The following is a 19,247-nucleotide window of genomic DNA, read 5'->3' as shown; positions in this document are numbered from 1 at the left end:
CCCCCACTTAACAGAGCTTTCACAAATAGAATTTTTTAAATTAAAATTTTTTCTAGTCTTTTATTGTTCTTTAGTTGCCTTTTCCCCATAGCTCACCCCAATCTTCTCCCTTCCACTCCCACAGTCAATCCCCCCATTGTCCATGCCCATGAGTCTTCTATTCATATTCCTTTTCTTGCCCCTTCCCATTCTTTCTCTCCATTATCTCCTTCTCTCGCTCCTGCAGTCACTGTCAGTTTTTTCTTTATTTCCAAGTCCTTGGTTCTATTTTGCTCATTTGTTTGTTTTGTTGATTAGGTTCCACTTATAGGTGAGATCATATGATATTTGTCTTTCACAGCCTGGTTTATTTCACTTAGCATAATGCTTTCCAGTTCCATCCAGGAGCAGCTTCTTTCTTTCTGCTGTATAGTATTCCATTGTGTAAATGTACCACAGCATTTTGATCCACTCATATACTGATGGGCACTTAGGCTGTTTCCAGCAGTTGACTATTGCAAATAGCACTGTTTTGAACATTGAGGCACTTTTGAACATAGGCACTTTTGAATTGGTGATTCATGATTCTTAGGGTATAGTCCCAGCAGTGGGATTGTTGGATTGAAAGGCAGTTCCATTTTTAGTTTTTTGAGGAAACTCCATACTGTTTCCCACAGTGGCTGTACCAGTCTTCATTCCTGCCAGCAGTCTACTAGGGTTTCCTTTTCTCCACAACCTCTCCAGCACTTGTTGTTTGTTGATTTGTTTATGATGGCCATTCTGACCAGTTTGAAGTGCTATCTCATTGTGGTTTTAATTGTCATCTCTCTGATGGCTAGTGATGTTGAGCATTTTTTCCATGTGTCTTATACTCTGTAAGTAGATTCTAGAAACCAGTTTAAATCTTATTCAATAAAAGCACAATCTTAAGGCAATAGCTTGTCACTGCTACCATGCATAAACACAGTTAAGCCCAGAGGGTGGAAAGGCCACATCTGTGTAACTTCTGCCACCAATGTGCTATTAGAATACCTGTGTCATCTATGAGCTCTTGCTGTATCCATTTGTAGCAGCAGATTAGAAAACAGAAGTTTGGAAATGCTAACAGTGTATAAGTTCAAATTTTCAATTATGCATTACATATAGAAAGGTAAAATACAACATTATGTATAGAGAGATACAATGTCATACTTAACCACAAGTTTTCATTATTTTAGAAAATATTTTGTACTGAAGCTTTGGTTAACTTTCCATACCATTATTGTACAATTTCTAGCAGTTTCACAATTTATTGTATCATTAAATTCTTTTCAAGCTAAGTGCATTTTGGCTTGTGTCAGGTGATACTTCCAGTTCCCCGGCACATCAGTATTTACAGAGGTTTCCAGTCACAAGAGGATGTGACCCAGGCAGATTGCAATATTATTTGTAGTGTCTGCAACAGGGCATCCTTATGCCATTTAACTTTGGACTTATGAACTTCCCATCTGGGACTTTGAGGCACCTGACTTGCATTAACTACATGCAATCTCAAGCTCTTTGGAAATCCAGAATCATATAATCTTGGGGGAAGGAAATTCAGTGGTATGCTAATTTTTCATTGTGCATTGTACCTACAGTGCTTAGTTTGCTCCATCTTTCTCTTTCCTTTTCTTCTTTACTTGAAATTGTTTCCTGTTTATATGAACCGGGGTGATGCAGAGGCCTCAACAGGCAATAAATCCTGCAGAGGAAAGGCAGACTAAGATAGGAAAACATTTCTTTCTCCCAGTGCAATGAACAAGGCTGCTCTGGAGTCTGCAATATGGATTTTATGTGTTTTTTTTTTCCAATTCCCAGTGTGGGTTGTACACAAGGATGGATCAAAAACTGCAGATCATTTCTCTACTCTAATTCTCAGAAAAAGCTACAGGAAGTAGATTGGAGATTACAGATAGGAATAGAATCATATATAATCTGATGACTACAGTTTAACTATGAAGAGAATCAAGGAGAATGTTATTTCTGAAATCTCTCTTTACTCCCTATATTTGAATTTTCCAAGATAAAACACCAGCTAATGTCTGATCTATAAAATGAACTGCATTTGGAGAAGTGATTTTCTCTGCCTCTAGATTATTTGTTTAATTTATTAGAGTGGTCCAAATAATAGAATACTATTGGATTGGGCTTTCCAGTCAAAATTGGTGTTTTATAGATGAAGAAACTGAAACCAAGAGAGATGATAGGCTTTTTTTGTAATATACTGGCATATCTCTCTTCCCACTCATCTCTAATTCTTTTTAACATACATTCACACTCCTTGCCTGCCACCCCACTCCCAAACACACTTCCATTTAGCTCATCCTGATTTTGTTCAGGGTTCGTTGGCAATAGCAAACCGCATGTAAAGCTGGGGTTCCTGCGGTGCCCTCCAATAGTGATTAAGCAAGGAAAACTCAAATCACTTTCTCTGCAATCATTTCAGAAGAGAGCAAATAGGACAAACTCATGCTCCTTAGCTCTCCCATTCTAGAATAGAAAGAGAAATTTATAAGAAAACACATTTCAAATATATGAGACCATCCATGATGCTCGATGAAGGCTGTATAAGGTCCAACTTCTGGAAAAAAATACAGAAACTTCCAAGAAAGGTGTTATTGTTTTTAGCAAATAGAGGGGCAAAGATAGATGTGAAGATATAGAGAAGAAAAAGCAAGTGTGCATAGAGAAGGGTTAAAAGAGAGGCAACTCCCTCAAGTGACCAGATGGCCCAGATCTTGCCAGTAAATCTCTTGACAGTTTTTCAACGTTTGAGAAACTTGTGTTTATAAGTCCGCTGAAACACCTGCTCGAGTTTCACTTTTGGGTAACTTATGTTCTGCAGAATTTAGCTTGAGGTTTAAAGGGTGATGAGTGATTAGTGAGGCTGACCCTGATCTGTATTGGATTTTTCAAATTAAAAGAATTGTACTTCGCACAGATAGCGTGTGTGGGTAAAGCATCTGCCATCAAGTTATTTAAAGAGGGATAAACAATGAGATGAACTCTTAACCTGTCCATTAACTTTGCATTTTGAACTAGTTATAGACTCACAGAGTTGCAAAACATAATACATAAAGGTCCCATGTGCTCTTCACCCAGCTACCTCCCACCTCCCATCATGGTAACATCTTCTATAACTAGACTTCATTATTGAAACCAAGAAATTGACATTGGCATAATACAATTAACCATACTACAGATCTTACTCAAATTTCACCAGTTTTTACAACTTTTTATTCTGCATGTTCACAGTACTGAGAAATGTTATCCCATGTGTTGAGTCATGTGATGACCACCACAACCCAGATACAGAGCTGCTCCATTACTGCAAAAGAACTCCTCCCTACTTCTCTTTGGTAGTTACCTTTCTGGAAGGTACCTTTCTGTACCTTTTTGTAGGGTTCAATGCACTATGTAGCCCTTTTCCCTTATTGTTTTTCATAAGCTAAGGGGCGTTTTTTCTTCTAGGGAAAATGATTAAAATCCTTTTTTCTTTAGAGAATATTGTAAAAAATTGAGATGAAACTTTCTATAAAATTATATGATATTGGTGATATAAACCATATAGTATGTGATACAGGTCAAACTCCTAATGTTGTTTTTGAGCAATGCCAAAGAAACTCTTTGATGGGTATAAAGCCCCACAATTTACAGGTATGAGGGATAGGTTGGTAGAGTAAAAATATGCTGTGTCAAAGGTAGCAAAAACCAGCTCTGTTTGATCCTATTAAATGAGGATTTTGACCAAATCATTAGATCTTTTTTTTCTGTTTATAGAGGTGAAATTGATGTTCTAATATTCTACTCTATTATATACCTTAGATAGACTGAAGAGTGTATTATAGGTGCATACTTCCTTCCATACAGAAGGAAAAAGCATTTTGGAAATTCTTTAAAGGTTAAAAAGTTAAGAATCAGATAGTCTTTAGGGTAAGGAGTCTCATAAAACAGTTTGTGTTGAGTTGGCATCAGAAATGCTTCTATAAACTCCCAAGAAGCAAAAGAACAAGTCACTCTATCCTGATAATTAATTAGAATAACTTCTAGTTGATGGGGTTTGAATTTATCTGAGATCAGGCATTCTCATTATGTTTCCTGGGGAAAGCTGTTATGAGGATGGAATATAAAAATAGCCAGGCCTTACCCTCTTCAAGATCAGGGTTTGGTAGATGTGACTCTACTTACCACTGTGGGTGCCTCCTTGAACTATGCGATGCTCCCTGGCAGCGGAAAGCTCCCCATGGCTCTACCCAACATTTTGAGTTAAAGTGTTGTATAAGACAGAGTTGGACCCACTAAGAAGATCTTCCCTAGAGAAGTTAGTTGAGAAAAATGACAAAGCTTGAATCTCAGCAGTCCTTAAATTCAGAAGGTCATCGATGACTGATCATGGAGAAGTGGCTTTCAAAGTTTATCATAGATAATTATGGCTGGGGTGCCTATTAAAAATGTCTCAAACTAAACATTTATGCTTAGGGAGATGTGGGATGGTACCTAGTCCATTCTCACTAATGCATATGTTCTTGCCCATAGGCCATATTTGGAGAAAATGTATCTCATGTTTGAGTAGTCTGCCATGCTCATTTTGATGGTATTGGAAACTGAACCTAGAAAAATCACATCTGAACTGAACCCATCTAAAAACCACACTGTCTTGGAACTTGTCCCCTGACTTCCAAAGTAGCTGGTATTGAAGTGACAACTAAGAACCTCACTTTTTTAAAGAGAAGGAAAAAAATGCTTGATTATGGGCACAGGACAATTTCTCTGAAGCTATAAAAAGTTTGTCTGGGAATTGTGAAACATTGGACCAGCATCCCAGACATTAAACAGGAAAAGATGCCTATGTGGAAAGAATGCACAGGAAACGTGGCACCAGGAGCCACATGATTCCAGGGATAAGACCTCAGAGTTCAAATGATAAACTCTGTTCACACAGGTTTCCAGGACCTCAAAGAACTTAGTAGACTATTTTTTTCATTGTGAATATTTCTTACACTGTACTCATTATTTTTGATTCTGTCTTGCCATCATAGAGACTAAAATACAAGAAAAGTGGCTGGTTTGTGGCAATGAAGACTATGGTGCACACAGCTAAGTGGTTGGGTGACTATCCTGACCTTTCTTTAGGTGGATGCCATCTCATAATTAGACAAACCCAATGCTTCTTCATGCCTTCACTTGGCACCAGAGAATACCTTTCAAGATGATCTGAGAATACACCTTGCCAATATAGGCTTGATATTCAGACATATTGTTTTAAAGTATTGTTTAAATGATTATTTTGAGACATATTATTTTAAAGAGAGCTGTGAATCAGTCTGAAAATTCAAGCATATTGGCTATTCCTTAGAATAACAGTATCCAGGACCAGAAGTAATGAAATTAGAGTAAAGAAGGAGAAGTGGGTTAATTCACTTATTAATTCTGCCCAATGCTGCTAGTGTCAAGTACAGGATGGTGTATAAAGTAACTACTGTAGTTTTTGGACCATAAGACACACCTAGATTTTAAGACACACCTAGAAGTAGGAAAAAATATTTTGAAGCAAAAAATGTGGTAAAATATTTAATAACATAAATAACATAAATTTCACCAATGTAAATGTAAATAGAACTCAACAGCAGCACTAACAACTATTATTCCCTCTCAATTTTGGGGGGAAAAGGTGCATCTTATAGTCTGAAAAACATGATGCCTGTAGGATGACAGAAAAAATATGGTCTAGGAAACTTTGGTCTCAGTATACAAGTTCTTTCCATTTTTTGTGGAGTTATTCTCAGGTTTAAATTGAATCTAAAAATATGAGTTTTACTTTTCTCTTTTAGTTTTTAGTAACTGTGGACAATAAAAAGAGTACTGTATAGGGCTAAAACAATCAATATGTTGGAATACCTGAAAATAACTTTTTAAATAAATTGCATGCTTTGCCAATGTGAATTACAAATTTTTGGATTTGTTTACTTTTCTATAATCTTATAAGAAATTGCTACTGCTGTTCTCTTATTTATTAACCATTAATTATTGAGCACCTACTGTATGCTACCACTGTGCTAGAGGTCTAGGGAAACAATGGTGATATTGCTCAAGAAGAATAACATTTTCCCATTTTCTTAACTAAAAGTTTCATATGTTTATTTTTTCTATTTACATAAAATTAATTATTGCTTTACCTTATAACTATTAGGCAAATAGTCTCATTAGAAGGATTAGATTCCCCACTATAAAGAATTAAAGCCAAATAAAAATTGTTTGGTGAACAATATTTGTCCAAATATTTTCTTGGTCTAAGGCACAGGTGGCAAACACAAGGCCTATGGGCCAAATCCGGCCCTCCATAGTGTTTTATCCGGCCTGGTCCCTTGTTTCTACCCAGCAGCAGCGCTGAGCTCTCCCTTAACTGTTAAGGAGTAGTTACATTTATACAGTACTAAAATTACATTCGGCCCTTTGAAGGCAACCGTGAGGCTGATGTGGCCCCTGGTGAAAATAAGTTTGGAATCCCTGGTCTAAGGAATGAATCTTTTTAATTTTGCCATGAATATATTTCTTTAGTCATGGTTTTTTATAATCATGATACTCAATATTAGGCTCAATTATCTCGTTAAGTGTAGCTTCTCTGCATTTTATTGCTATCTTATAAGCCACGTTTTTTTACTTCACTAGAAGAAAGGATACAATTGAAAATGATTGACTTCCAGCCAAAATGGAGTCATAGGTAGATATACTTTGCCTCCTTGCACAACCAAAGAAGGATAAAAACAGATTTAAAAACAAAAAAGAACCAGAACTTTCATAAAATCAAACTGTATGAAAGTTCAACAACCAAGGAGTTAGTGAAGAAATATTCATCTAGACTGGTAGGAGGGGCAGAGATGGGCAGCCGAAGGGGACAGGACTTGGGGCAAGGTGGTGGCTTGTGGACTGGGTGAGGCTGCAGCTGCCAGAGCAGGCAGCCCCACACTTGCATGCAGATAAACCAGCAGTTAACAACTGAGGAGCAAGACAGACCTTGCAACCCAGGGTTCTAGTGCAGAGAAATAAAGTCTCAAGCCTCTGATTGAAAATACCTGTGGGGGTTGTGGTGGCAGGAGAAACTCCCAGCCTCACAGGAGAGTTCATTGGAGAGACCCACAGGGTCCTAGAACATACACAAGCCCACTCACCTGAGAATCAGCACCAGAAGGGCTCAATTTGCTTGTGGGTAGCAGAGGAGTGACTGAAAGACTGTAGAGAGCTGAACAAGTGACATTGTTCCCTCTCAGACCCCTCCCACACATACAGTGCCACAACACAGAGATCTGGGCTGCCCCACCCTGGTGAATACCTAAGACTACCCCTTACTACGTAACAGGTATGCCGAGACAAAAAAAAATATGGACAGAACAGATCAAAGATCCAGAAAAAATACAACTAAGTGATGAAGAGATAGCCAACGTATCAGATGCAGAGTTCAAAACACTGATAGTGAGGATACTTACAGAAATGGTTGAGTATGGTTGAAAAATAGAGGAAAAACTGAAGGAGAAAAGTGAAATAAAAGAAAATGTACAGGGAACCAAGGGAAGGAAACTGGGACTTAAATCAAAGGTTTGAAACAGAAGAAAGAAATAAACATTCAACCAGAAAAGAATGAAGAAACAAGAATTCAAAAAAAAAAATAAAATGAGATGCTTAGGAACCTCTGGGACAACTTTAAACATTCCAACATCTGAATCATAGGGACGCCAGAAGGAGAAAAGGAAGAGCAAGAATTTGAAAACATAATGAAGGAGAACTTCCCTAATCTGGCAAAGGAAATAGACTTCCAGGAAGTCCAGGAAGCTCAGAGAATTCCACAAATGTTGGAATGAAGGAAGCACACACCAAGGCACATCATAATTTTATTGCTCAAGATTAAAGATAAGGAGAGAATCTTAAAAGCAGCAAGAAAAGAGACAGTTACCTACAAAGGAGTTCCCATAAGACTCTCAGCTGATTTCTCAAAAGAAATCTTACAGAAAGAAGGAGCTGGAAAGAAGTATTTGAAATCATGAAAGGCAAGGATCTACATCCAAGATTACTCTCTCCAGCAAAGCTATTATTTAGAATGGAAGGGCAGATAAAGTGCTTCCCAGATAAGGTCAAGTTAAAGGAGTTCATCATCCCCCAGCCCTTATTATATGAAATGTTAAAGGGATTTATCTAAGAAAAAGAAGGTGATCAAAAATATGAACAGTAAAATGAAAACGAACTTACAACTATCAGCAACCAAACCTAAAAATCAAAAACAAAAACAAAAATGAACTAAGCAAACAACTAGAACAGGAACAGATTCACAGAAATAGAGATCACATGGAAGGTTATCAGCAGGGAGAGAATGGAGGAAAAGATACAGGGAACAAGAAGCATAAATGATAGGTACAAAATAGACAGGGGGAAGTTAAGAATAGTATGGGAAATGGAGAAGCCAAAGAACTCATATGTATGACCCATGGACATGAATTAAGGTGGGGGGATGCTGCTGGGAGGGGGGTACAAGGCAGAGGGAAATAAAGGGGAGAAAAAAATGGGACAGCTGTAATAGCATAATCAATAAAATATGTGAAAAAAATGATTAGTAGCTTCTATTTAGGTTAAAAATTGAGAGAATTTAATGCCACATTTGCTTCTGTTTTCAGTCTTATTTTTTAATTCTAGTGTCCATGGAGGGGAAATGTGTACAACAATAATTCCATATAATAAAATTATTTTTCTTTAAATGTACATAGAATATTTGCTTCATCAGAACAACTTTTTGTACTTCTTTTATTCCACCAAGTTGTTTGGTAGTTTAGATAATAATTCAATTGAGAAATGAAGAAACAAGTATAGAGAAATATTAAATGATATTCTCAAGTGAATACATTCAATTTGTGACTCAGATGTGACCAGAATAGTGGTGATTATTTTTTCACCAAGTCACATAACCACCTGACATGTGACGTATGAATATTTACAATGTGGCATGTACTCTCAATTACACAATCACGAGATGTGTAAGGCCTTTGCAAATCATAGCACACGGAGATGCTATGTGCTACTTCCAACAGACCATCTGTAATTAGTAATAAGATATTACTTGCTGTGCTTACATTTAAGTCTATGCTGAATGTCTATTTGCAAATTTATTTCCTCAAACATATTTACTTGTTCCTTGCAACATCTGTTAAACCTGCCCATGTATTACTAAAATAGCACATCTAAGTATAAAGTAAGATCATTGAATATCACCCTTGGGTTGATCAGGCAATTGTAATTGGGTAAAGTTTATGTTTGAAACATGTGGCATTGACTACTTTTTTAGGTTGAATTCTGCTCATTTCAATAACAGAGTTGTTTTGATAATAGCTATTGAGTATTTTGATTGGGTGCTACCTGAACTTCATCCCACATATGTGGATTAAGAATGATATTGATAACTATTTGCAGAGGACATTATTTTTAAAGGACTTTAATAGATGTCACATAAACAGAGTGGACATATAATGCTAATTAGGGAGGCCATAAATACCGGGCACCCATGCAGAACTTAACTACTCCACTTAAGCAAATTCAAGCAGCTTTTGACTTAAGCCTTGATACTTTCCCATATTAAAGGCAGCTGGAAGACTTGGAGCTTTCCTTCATAAGCCTGTCTTCACTTTTCCAACTTATCTCAGTCCCATCATTTTGTCAGGGTTCATGTCGAGCCAACCTTCTCCATGTTTTTCCAATCCATTTATCTATCTCATTTCTGATCTCCTAAAGCATTTATAATCAGCATCCCATTATTTTTATACTTGAATGTATACTGCCGTTATTATATAATACATATAAAGTCATGATTCACATGGTCAGTTTCAGAGGGTGTCACAGGCAGATGTAAACACTCTATAAAATACTTTATTTCAAGGGAGAATATACTCACCAACTCATTTTTAAATTCTGTCTTATTGCACCCACTGCCCTCATACATCACAATTGCTTCATTGCCTCTTTGTCAATGATTATCCATATGGGTATATATTCATCTAGGGTAACTGTGCTTCTGTTCATGGCAGAACAGAACTAGTTTATTAACTAGTAATAAACTTTCTCTTCCCCTGTAGACAAGTAGAAATCTGGGGAAAAAATACAAAGCAACTCTGGTTTCAGACGATCAGTAAACAGGGTTGTGTCCCATGAGAGAAGAGAACCAAACAAGGTGTGCTCTACTACTCACCCATATTTCTGCCTACAGGTGTCCAATGGACCCTGGTCCAGAGAGAGACTCCAGTAGAGCATTGGTGGTTCCAGGGAACTGAGGTGATGGAGACCCAAGTTTGTAGAACTCCCAGTGGCAACTGAAAGTGGTGGGGCCAAGAACTGAAGACAGGAAACTTCTCAGAGACAGAGCTCCAGAACACTGCATGGAGGGAGAGGAGTCTTTTAAGTCTTCAAATGAAAACTAAACTGTGTGTGTACACAGTGGTACTCCAAGAGGACAAAAATGACCAACGAGCTATAAATCAAACAATTTCAAGACGTCATATTGGGCTAGGGACATTCTAGAATGGAAAGACTCAAGGGGCACACAGACATTCAGTAGGGACTCCCAAAATGTCAAATTTCAGAATGTGACTAAATTAGATGTGCCCTTACAAAACCTGGAAACAAAGTTTAAAAGGAAAAAGTTGATCCTTTCGATTCAACTGCCCGAAACCAAAAGGCAACATTCTTTAAAGGGAGACAGTACAATTTAGATAATAACATAGCATTCATAATTCAGCATCCAATCTAAAAGTACTAGCAATTGAAAGAAACAAAATTGTGTGAACAACAACCAAGAGAAAATTCAAGCATGAAAAATAAACCTATAAATGATACAGATGATAAAATTAGATAAAAACTGGATGTCTACCATATAATGTAAGCACCTAAACAGTATGAAAGACAGACTTTAAAAGAGCCCTTTTAAATATGCTGTAATTTAAAGTAAAACATAAACATAATAAGAGAGGAACAGAGCATACAAAAAAGAACTATATGTAACTTTCAGATATGAAAAAAAATCAATGCATGAATTGAAAAATTCATACGATAGACTTAACATATTAGACAATGAAGAAAAAAAGTTCAGTGGACTTGAAGGAACAATAATAGCTATTACACAGAACTTGTATCTAAAATAATGGGAATGACTTTTAAAAAATATTTTATTTATTTAGTTTTAGAGAGAGGGAAAGGGAGGGAGAAAGAGAGGAAGAGAAATGTTGATCAGTTGCCTCTTGAATGCATGCTGACCAGGGACTGAATCAGTAATCCAGGCCTGTGCCCTGACTGGGAATTGAACCAGAGACCTTGTGCTTTGCCAGATGATGCCCAAACAGCTAAGCTACTCAGTCAGGGCTGCAAATGACTTTCATAATTTGATAATAATAAGTTAAGCAAACCAATTAAAATGGGCAAAATTTAAACACACAATAAAGAAGATCTATAAATGGTCAATTAGATAAGAAAAGATAATCTCATGAGTGATCAGAAAAATGTAAACTAAAACCGCAGTGAATACCACTGTATATCATTAGAAAGGCTAAAACAAACTTACAGTGTGTATGAGAATGTGAAGTAACTAGAATTCTCATTCATTGCTACTGATATTATAAAATGGAACAGTCACTTTGGAAAATCGTCTGACTCTTTCTGAAAAGTTAAAATACAACACAAATGGATTTTAAACCTTTGAAAAAAGCTATTGAACATTAAGAAGAAAACACTCTTCCAGTTTTTACCACTGTGTGTTTCTTGCTTTATTGAACTCCCAGTCTCCCATTTCTTCCTGATTCTGTTACAAAAGCCTGTTAAATAATAAACTAAGGTATACCTACCATTTTTAAGGATTTACTTGAGTAAAAATTGATTTGAATTAAGGAGCATCAAACCAAAAGTGATTAGAAGAAGCATTGTACAGTTAGGAGCTGGAGGACAGATTTTATGGAACAAAGTCAGGAAATTATTGATTGTCTAGAGCCTAAAGTCTAGATGGCTGATTGTGATTAGGTTTCCTTAGGTTTTGATTTTGTGACCTTGAAGCTTTTACAGCCTTAGATTTTTGTTTGCTCAGCAGGCTACTACCACATGAGAGCCTCCCCCAGGCTAATGGCCTCCTTGTTTAATTAATTTAACAAGACCAAGCACTTAAGTGATTAACCAGGAGCTTAGTGGATTTGAAGAGCAGGCAAGTCACAGTGTAGACCAAGCTGGAATCACCTCTAGCTAAGAGAGAAACACAGAATGACAGGAAAACTCACATAGCATCATTATCATTGTGCATAGTTGTAATATTCTTATTGATTACTTGGTTTATAAATTAAACACATCTTCTCTTTCAAGGACTATTCAGTCTTATTAAGAAGGAAAAATTATATGGAAAGTGGCATCATGACAGAAGTACAGTGTGTTATGCAAGTTCATGTGTAATTCTGACTGAAGTGTTGACACTTCATTGTGCTCAGTGTCAGTCTTATTTTCCTAAGTTTTAAATCAGAGGGCAAGGATAACCTCTTCAATGTCTACTGCACTAATGTAGTAAGCACCTCACCCAATGTTAAAGCCATAGATAGTGCTCCATCAGCTTGGATGATTGATTGCTCAGTTTGTCAGTTAGCATTAGTCTTGGCATAATCCTTTGAACAAAAAAAACAAAGAATGATGACATTAAATAGGCACAGGTTTCCTTTGCTTTCTCCTATAAGAGGTAGGAAGTTGGCAAATCAGAACCATAGTTATCAGGAACCAGGCTCCTCTTCCTTCTGCTTTATCATCCTTTGCATCTTTCATTCATCTTCAAAATTGTCCACAGTGATTGCTAGAGTGTTGCTGTCCATCACGTTCATATCCCAGTCACAAAGAAGTGATGAAGAGGGCTGCAAATGAGCACCTGCCTGGGGCCTCAGGTCTCCTTAAAGAGCTTTCCCACAAGCCCCCCCCAATTACTTCCGTTTTAGCCTCACTAGTCACTCACTACTAGTTGTAAAAAACACAAGGGAATATATTCTTTTATCTGAGCATAGTCTTCCTGAATAAAATCAGATTCTATAAGTAAAGATGAGAGGGGGGAATGCAAATGAGGGGGTCAAACAGCCGTCTGTGCCGTGATTCATTTTGCAGAGTCTCAGGCTTGTGAAGGCCAATGTGACTGTTGCCTGATAGATGATCATGTTTTTCCTTTTTTCTATTCATGTGGAAGAAACTGTTGATTCATTAGGCATAGAAAACCCTTGACCTCCCCAACTGGCCACATTAAAGAAGAACCCCTTTTCAGTAAGTGCTAAATAAACAATGTTTTACAAGAATGTGTCTTCTTATAAAGTTCTTATGAATTTGATAATCTTCTGTTCAGTTTTTTGTTTGCTTGTTTGTTATATCAACTTATTGCCTTTCCATGACCAAATATCCACAGTGGGAAAAGCTGGAGTTCTTAAATTTCTACATGTATTTCTCTTCTGTAGTGTTGTAACATTTTTCTTGGCACATAGGAGAAGGGGCTTTCATGAAGTGTAAAGGAACACATGGAAACAGAAGGCTCCCTAATAAAGACATGGCATGTGGGATGTTACAGGTGATGCAGAGGTAACATGATTACAAATCAGTGTCCAGGATCTTTATGCAGAATGGTCAGTGTTGAGAGAGAGAGTCAGGGGTGCTTTCGAGTACCTGAGAGAAATACCTATGAGTCAAATGATCCAGACTGGTCTCTTTCCAAAAGTTAGAATGGGCCAAATCGCCTACAAAACAAAAATAAACAAAAGCTCTTTATTTTAACTTAAGAAGTACTGGTTTTACTGATGCCCAGTGGCTAGAGATAATAATTAATATTAGCTGCTAAGGTCCCAGAAAAACTGAGGAAATTGAATTATTACTTTATTTGTCTCTCAAATAAAATAATTGGATATTTTTCTAAATCCTTTTGATCTGTGGCAAGAGAAATGTTCCATTTGTAACTATTGCTATTATCAACAATAATAGAAAGGACAGTAAATGGCACCCAGACTTCAGCTCTGTGGCAGGTGCTATGCTGAATGAAGTGTAAGTATGGTGTCTGCCCTCTGGCCGAGATCAATTTTGCAGCCATTATTCTGTTTCATTTAGTTTCAGGACTAAATGGCCAATTGTGTAGTTAGGTTCTTGCCAGTACATTTGTTTACAGCAGCAGCATCCACTTTTGTGATGATTCATAAGTACAAAATTGAACGGGAAGAGGAAAAATAAATGAATCACAAAGCCTGTTAGAGGCCCTTGAAAGTCCGGCCCAAGTGCTAGTAAATGCTAAAGGGGAACATATTTACTGCAGTGGAGGTAGATTAAATGGATTAAATGGATAGATAATTGGGAAAGGCATGTGGGAAAATTGAATGAGTGTAATGGGTAAATAGCATAGTGCAAAATGGACAAGTTTCTGGTGTCTAAATTGGGTACAGTGAGGACCAGTGCTTATATCACCTAGATGAAGGGGCAGTAGTTGGCTTGGGTTATCTGGTTTGAAGCAACTTTAACTTTTTGCTGTTTCTTTCAGAAGAATGTTTTAATTAGGCACAGAAATGGGCACAGTGCCAGACTATGGGTCCATGAGAGTGCTTAGGGACCACAGACTAATATGTTCATCCCAAAGGAAATGTCCATACCCTTAACACTGTGGCATGTCCTCTGCAATGAGCATCTTCGCTGGCATAACTAGGCACAACAGAATTGTGTTACCGCTTTTGTTCATAGTAATTCATTCTTGCAGTCATTCCTTTAATAGTTAATTCATTGGACATTTATTTATTAATTGATTTCTACATAGAAAATGGTAGAAAATAAATCAGATTTTTTAAAAAGTCGTCATTGTCTGAAGGATCAGAATATTTATATGATATTTTGGAAGATAAAATATAAGAGCATTTCTTATGTAGGCTCTCAGAGGAAATTGGGGTGATATATGGCAGCGAGGTCATTGGTAGTAGTAGCTATTTGAGTCATTTTCCTAGGAGGTTTTAACAAGTTTTTTTGAGGACTGTATCAAGGTGCAGGATGTTAAGATTAAGAATTGCAACCATCAGCTTTCCTTCTTTGGTTCATAAATGCCCATTAAAATTTTTATAATTATGTGACTGACAAGGCAATGATGACTTTCTTGCATGTTCTTTACAGTTTAGAACTAGTGGACTTTTCTCATTTTGCAAAGGGTTGTTTATCTCTAGTGGCCTGGCTTTTAGTTGAATGAATATTTTGATTAACTGAGCATTTTGATACACGGATTTAAATTTAGTACAATCAGTTAGCAATAACACTATCTCAGAAATGACTTAATCTTATTTAAATATGTAGATACCTTAGGAATTTCCAAACTAAAACACAAAAACAAAAACCACTAGAATCAATCCAGAAATTATTATGCAGGACTGCATACATGGTAACTATAGGAAGTGGAGCTGAGCCTGTACTACACCTAGGACATTGAATCTTACACAATTCCAGCATTTGTATGTAGAAATGACTATTTTGATAACTAAATGCCATTTAACAGGAAAGAAAAGGAGGGAAGATATAGAAATAGGGGAAAAGGCATTTGCTGCTTAGAGCATCCTTTCCCTCTTGTAATATCCAATATTTTGTTTCAGAGAACACTCGGTAACATTCCTCCACTAAAGGCTTGGGCTACTCTAAAAAAGCGGTCCTCTTGCCTCTTGCCTCTTTTCGTCTTGCCTCATTTCTCAGGACATTTCTCTAAGTTGATTCATGGAATTCCTTTAAAATCCTCTCATGTACAATAACAAGTGAGTTTACTAAGGCTGCAGGATATGAGATCAATACACAAAAAAACAATTGTATTTCTATATACAAACAGTGCAAAATTGGAAACCAAGATATAAATACATTACCATTTGCAATAGAATCAAAATATGAAACACATAAGTATAAACCTTAAAAAATATGTATAAGGTCTTTATATTTAAAACCACAAAATGCTGAGAAAATAATCAAAGAATATTTAATACATGGAAAGGTGTACCATGTTTATGAACTAGAAATCTTAACACAGTACAGATGTCAATTGTCCCCAAGTATATCTGTAGATTTAATGAAATTTCTATCAAATCCAAGCAGGGTTTTACACACAATACACAAGCTGATTCTAAGACTTAAAGGGCAACAACATCTAGAATAAGTAAAACAATTTAGATGAAAAGTTTGAAGCTTAACAAGCTAAATAACTTGCTCTTAGTCATTCAACTAGAAGCCCAGAAATCCAAAACCATGTCATCTGACTTCTATGTTCATGATCTGCCTGCTTAAGCATACATTTTGTACCTAGCAAACATTTTAAGGTCTGTAATAATGCAACACAGAAACGCTTACTAAAACACCAAAAGGTGGATGTAAGAATGTTTGATAGGACATCAGACATTGTGTTGGAGTTCAAAAGTTGTCATTATTAGTCTCCTAGAACACTTGGATTTTTGTAATTATTTCTCCATTAAACTCTACATTATGACAACCTGTCCTTAGAAAGATGTTAGTAATTTCTTTCTACATACAACTTCCGCTGCACTTTTGAGTGGAATGTTTATTGCATTCTATTCCCCTTTAATTTTCTCTTTAGGCAAGGTGTTACTTAGGAAAGCATTTTGGGTTTTCAGATATATTTATAAATTAACTTTAAATTATTGACTTTCATCTCAATTGCATTGCTGGTATAGTCTTCATTATATAGGTTATTTGACACTCTCGAGACTTACTTTTTGGCCTAGCTTGTGATCAACTTTTATAAAGTTTCCACATGAACTGGATAAAAATTATTATTTTTGCACGATTGTTCAAAAGATAAATATGTATATGTCTTGTTAATTTTTAATTTAAATCTTATACAGTTCAAGTTTTTTCTTTGCCTGATAGAGGACAGCTAAAAAATCCTACTCTGGTATTGTGGATTGATTAATTCCTCATTATTCTATCAGTATTTATTCTATTTATGTTGAGATTGTTTACTTGGAGCAAAAACTTCATACTTAGTAGAACTCCTTGGTGGAGTAATTCTTTTTTATAAGAAATGATTGATCCTTATTTCTAGTAACATTGAACAGTTTCACATTAAATTCTACTGTTTCCCATTACTTTTGCCACAGCAGCTATTTGCGCAATAGAACTTCCCCATTCCTTTTCTTCCAGCACTTCTGAGTTATTTTTTTTAACAGCACAATTTAGTTTCATTTTAATCTGCTTATGGCGAATTTTCTGCACCATCTTGGCTAGAAGTCCTCTGCTGGGCTTTTGATGGGAAATCAGAGTACTGGTTTTCCACGTTACTGATCCCTGTGAATGCTGGTGACCCTATGGTCTCGTGGCACGGTGGAAAAAAAGGTTGCCCTAACCCTTCATGGCACTGGGTGAGGAGAGGGCTGTGTAGGTGAAGCCAGACTCAGAGGGCTTCCCTTGTAGAGTGTAACTGACAAAACGTAGCCCATAAATTTTCTTCTCTAATAAAGATAAGAAAAACTGGAAGGAAGGGAAAAAAAAACCTAGCTGAACATGTCACAAAAGTAATTTTTTTAATAATAAAAAATAATACGAACTGGAAAAGAATGCAGAAACAGCTTATTTGAAGTAAGCAAATGCATCAATAGAGAGAACAAATCGATTATAATCAGGAATAACTTACCTCAGAAGATAATTTGAGGTCATTTGAGGAAGCTATGCCTTTCATATCGATTCTTTCTTCAGGAAGAATTGGAAGTGATTGTTAGTGGCTTCTCTAAAAGTTCTGCTTAATGGTTTGGCATCTTGGGAATCTATCCCAATGCCTGCTTGATGGAAGCTGTCCAACGCTGGTAACCATTTCTCCTCAACATGGTTTGCCAAGATTACGCTTTTAATACTTAAGAACATCTTCTAATTATACCCTTCTGGCTTGATTGATGCAAGAGTTGCAAAAGTAAATTAAGTCAGCACGATAACTCAATCCCAGTGCGTGGTTAACTGAAACCATCCTGTGAAGAACACAGTGTCCTGTCTCATGTGCAAAGGCTATGTGAAATGGGGCAAATATTAACCAGCTGAAAGATGTATTTATTAAATATGAGTCTCATTTTGAATACCAAAACTGATGTTGGTGGGGGTTAGGTTTACAATATCAATGTCTTGTGTACCTGCTTGTGTGAGGTTATTTCTGGGTCAAATTAGTACACTCAGGGTAAGAGAGATACTCTGTTTGTGTTCTAAAGATCAGTGTCAGCATCTGTAAATAAAACAGCAGAAAAGAAAAGGCGCAGCTCTGCAATGATCCTCAGTTGTCCAGACTGACTAATGTTTTTTCTCATTTTGATATCTTTTTCATCAAAAACTTCAGGGAAGCATAAAGTTTGCCCACACTGAAACCTTCCTAGCTCTGCTTTTGTGCTCGACTGGTGCAGGAAGTCTTCTCACTTCAGTTTAAACAAGTGAGACTAAAAATGGTTTAAATTTACTTACGTAACAAATTAAGTAAAATTAAGAAAATGTAGAATATTTTTATAAATCTAAATGAAATTTCTTTATATATTCAGGTTATATTCTTTTTGTGTTTAAAAATTTTTGAAAAATTATATGGTGAAGTCATAGTTGGGAAATTTTTAATGTGCTTACTTTGCAAAATAAATTAATAACTTAGGTAGCTCCCCTGATTATTTTTTTCTAATTTACAGTATTTTGAAATTTAAAATTCTGGAAATCATTGACTCAAGTCATTGTATGGGAGTAAAATTAGTTCTTTCAGAGAATAAACAGATTAAGAAGTATTTTTTAGACTAGAAAGAGAGTACTCTCAATATTCTTATGGAATAGATACAGGTATCTGATCAAATAAAATATACTTGACTTGAATACGTTGGAAGTGTTTTCTAGCCATTCCCTGATCTCCCCACCATCAGCTGTGCTCAAAACCTGATAGAAGTAGATAAATGGGCCTGAGAGGAATTTTGGCCAAAGCATCCAAGTCTTTCCAAGGCAGTAAAAATAGAAAAGCTATAACATAGCTGTGTCCTTGGGTATTTCTTAAGCTTGCTTACTCCATGGATAGTCTCTCTGAGGTGATTCAGTTTGCCAGCTGAGAGGAATATGTATGAAAAATTTGAGACACTTGTCCAAGTTGATAGACTCATCCTCTTTGGAGAAATCCAGAAGTAAAAGCTATGAAGCCATTATGTAAGAACCATCTACATACAGAGACACACATACATTCATACAGA

The 19,247-nt window shown here is 36.4% G+C and overlaps 1 long non-coding RNA gene across 1 annotated transcript; it reads right to left on the bottom strand.

Annotated features, from left to right (window-relative positions):
- Positions 1–731: 731 nt before the first annotated feature.
- Positions 732–17,828, bottom strand: LOC123824822. Its single transcript, XR_006786763.1, has 4 exons — positions 17,684–17,828; positions 10,226–10,408; positions 9,932–10,124; positions 732–1,702 (listed from the first exon to the last, which is right to left on the bottom strand). It is a non-coding gene; the product is annotated as an uncharacterized LOC123824822 (long non-coding RNA).
- Between the last annotated feature and the right edge of the window lie 1,419 nt (positions 17,829–19,247).

Source organism: Phyllostomus hastatus, unplaced genomic scaffold, assembly GCF_019186645.2.
Source record: "Phyllostomus hastatus isolate PE091 unplaced genomic scaffold, TTU_PhHast_1.1 phas_contig_58, whole genome shotgun sequence".
In the NCBI taxonomy this organism is placed as follows: Eukaryota; Metazoa; Chordata; class Mammalia; order Chiroptera; family Phyllostomidae; genus Phyllostomus; species Phyllostomus hastatus.
The sequence above is the reverse complement of the archived record's forward strand: the minus strand, read 5'-3'. Positions and strand labels throughout refer to the sequence as shown.